We start from the raw sequence: 3,186 nt of genomic DNA on the forward strand, positions 1-3,186 counted from the left end.
TACCAGTTAAATGTTCTTTTTATATTTGAGCGTATGTTAATCACAGCTATGTGAAGTATTTTCAGAAACGTTCGATATTTCAGTGGCATACTTTCAAACCACGTCAAAAGAATAGGTGATCAAAGCACGGCTATTGCAGCGTTCACTAAATTATGTACAACGCACTATTTTATCGTATCAGGATAAGGAAAATGTTATAGGAAGAGAAATTAAAATACGAACGACCGTTTATAATCTAGACTTTTATTATTTATACCACTCAAACCCCATAAACTTTTACTGTGTATGCTTGTAAATGTCAGGTAATTGACATTAACAATATTATTAATCAAAATCCTTAAAGTAATACAATATTTTGGCTACGCTCATATTTAGACATCTGGACTAACTGACAGAAATTGAAAAGTTAAAAAACTGAAACAAAAACTTATTATACTTATATAACTATCATGCTTGAACCTTAACATATTATCGCTTCGTAAGTAACGGTAAAGTAATATTGTAAACATCGAACAGTGAACGAGTTTACAACACCTAGGCACTTCAAACACCTGAAACAAGACAGAATACAAATTTAAAACGTAACATAACATTTAGACATTAACGTAACATTTAGAGATATGCTGGAGTCACAGTAAATTCTAGAAGATACTGTGGGCATTACCTGAACAGCACGCCAGGGACACCGATGCGTCTGGCGAGCACAGAAATTAATCAGAATTTGAGAAGTACAATTGTACATCAGTTCCATTTACTCTTAATGATCTTATTAAAAGAACAAAACTAAAAAATCGATAGCTCGCCAATGTTGTTACATCTAACAAAGTAAATATCGAAACTAGACTACTTACTTTGTGAATCGGCCACTTTGTCTCATCGGGATCATAGCTCGAACAGAGGTGCGACAGAGACGAGAGGATATTGTCTTATCTCGTATCTGTCGACCTTTATTGCGATTTTGACAGTCTGTAAACACAAGACTTAGTTTTATCGTAGGAAATGTGAGCATATGCAATTTGAAATCTTAATATATAAAAATAAAAATGTTAGGGTACTTGAAAATATTTACCATAATTGGTAAAAAATCAGGTCCGCTTTCGATCTCAGATCGATATTTGAGGTCTACAAGAGTCTTGAACATATGCAAGTCTCAAAACTAGCAGCTCTTCAGGAGTCGGATCACATATCTGCAGACTACTCTCTTGGAGCGGCGGCAGCAAGTGTTAAAATGGAATGAACTATTCTATGGTGTGTCTACCGTCAGGCGCTGCATCTGCAATGTACAATAAATAAACCTTTAAACCGAAAATAAAGGGCAATGAAATTCACCATTTTGAGAGACTTAACCACACTCCATAGAAGTTAATTTAAGGCTAATTCACTTTGTATAAAGAAACAATATGGCGGCTAGACATATTGGAGACAACGAGTCGCAAATTTAGAACATACCTCCCGATTAACATTTAAAGCGTATTTATAAAACGCGTATAAGGTAACAATAGCGATTAACGTATGCTAGCATAAGAGTTCAGAGTTTACATGCATATAAAAAACTACAAAATCACGTTAACATTAGTAGATATTTCGGCAAGTAAAACGATAGATAATAAGAGTACTCACCGCCCAACGGTAGACACGGGCGTTTGGCAGCCGTGTCTGAAGGCCTTCGGGACAGACACGGCTGCCACTGAAACAAAATGTTCATTTAATTAATAAATGCAGAGATTGCGAAGTAAGAGTTGTAACGCTAAAATTCTGCTTTTATACATGGAAAACGAAATTAAAAACCACATAGGAAAACATTACAGCCGTCAATTAATTTTAGAGTATTAATATCAATGCTGAGAAGCATAAGTATATAAGAATACATTATTTAAAAAAGTTAAAACAAATGTGCAATAAAAAAATAAGGAAACACTTACCACTTTGGGACTCTTCTCGAGAAGAATGCGCTTAACATAGGGTCAGCCACGTCTTTTATACCAGAAGTAAACGCATTGCTGTTAAATGGACGCAACTATACATTTTGAAAAATTTGATTGAATATTTCTTAGTAAATTTATTTAGTGATACATAAATTAGAATGTTTTAAAAATTTTTTGTTATGATATTTTTAAGTTATATATTAAATATCACTAATAATAATTTTTTTTAAATTAATAAAATTTTACATTTATACATATTATTAAATTATTATAAATATACCATATTTTCAATAAAATATATTTTGTAAATATTTTTTACATTTATTAATGTAGAATTTACAACAATAGTCTGAATTAATGAATCTATTTAGCTTTAGTTTCAAGTAAATATTTGTCGATAGTGACAAATTTAATTATATGTCTTTAACTATTTGAAATAAATAAACGTAAATATACAAATGTCCAAACGAAATGAAAATAAAAAGTCAATAATGAAATTAACCTGTTAATTAAAAATTGCAGTTATGTCATTATACAAGGGAATTGTTAATAGCAAATTTGTTTGTTTTGGTTCATAGAAGCATCTAGATTTTTACGCATACCCCCTTTGGCTTAACTTTTCACATAATAAATCATTGAATTTTCAATGAAAATTCAATAAATAATCATGTTTCTTTATTATTTGCTGGTATCTTTTTCTATTTTCACCAATGTCTTATTGGCTATAAAAACCATAACTACAATACGGGAGAATTAAGATATTTAAATTAGTAATTTGTCGGGTATGTGGATAACATTTTTTAAATTTGTTAAGTTCCGTAGTCTATTCTAGTTAGGATTATTATGGAAAGGGTGCTAAAGTTTTCGGGAGCTCTCGAAGCAATCTTAAAAGAATAAAATTGATAATGTAATCGTAGTAGTCTTAGAAGTCTTAAACAGTAATTACCCATTACGTAAAAGCTTGTTAATCGGTTAACCTCATTCTGTACATACTCCATTATCATGTTTTCCTCATCCTTTGAAATATTTTATTCGAACCTACTTGGTTATTCGATAATACATAACGTATAGTTTGTTAATATATAATTTACGATAATGAAGGTAGAAGGTTACAAAATGGACGCGTGGTCAATTCATAACCTGTATATTAAAGGTTATTTATTTTTTAAACTTAAATACAAACTCTAAAATGTTTAGATATTAAATATTTTTTATTGTTGTATGTGTTTTACATTTATTATAGATTATATTCACTCTAAAT

At 30.4% G+C, this 3,186-nt stretch overlaps 1 long non-coding RNA gene across 2 annotated transcripts; it reads right to left on the reverse strand.

The window, feature by feature from the left end:
- Window positions 1-223: 223 nt before the first annotated feature.
- LOC137931036 (uncharacterized) lies at window positions 224-1,963 on the reverse strand. 2 transcript variants are annotated; one of them, XR_011108942.1, is made up of 6 exons: window positions 1,923-1,963; window positions 1,621-1,687; window positions 1,070-1,273; window positions 852-966; window positions 665-694; window positions 224-551 (listed from the first exon to the last, which is right to left on the reverse strand). It is a non-coding gene; the product is annotated as an uncharacterized lncRNA (long non-coding RNA). The 2 variants fall into 2 exon arrangements; XR_011108941.1 differs by lacking the exon at window positions 665-694.
- Between the last annotated feature and the right edge of the window lie 1,223 nt (window positions 1,964-3,186).

This window comes from Battus philenor, unplaced genomic scaffold, assembly GCF_028537555.1.
Source record: "Battus philenor isolate CCGP_79_NKW_IND1 unplaced genomic scaffold, ilBatPhil1.0.hap1 SCAF_7, whole genome shotgun sequence".
NCBI lineage: Eukaryota > Metazoa > Arthropoda > Insecta > Lepidoptera > Papilionidae > Battus > Battus philenor.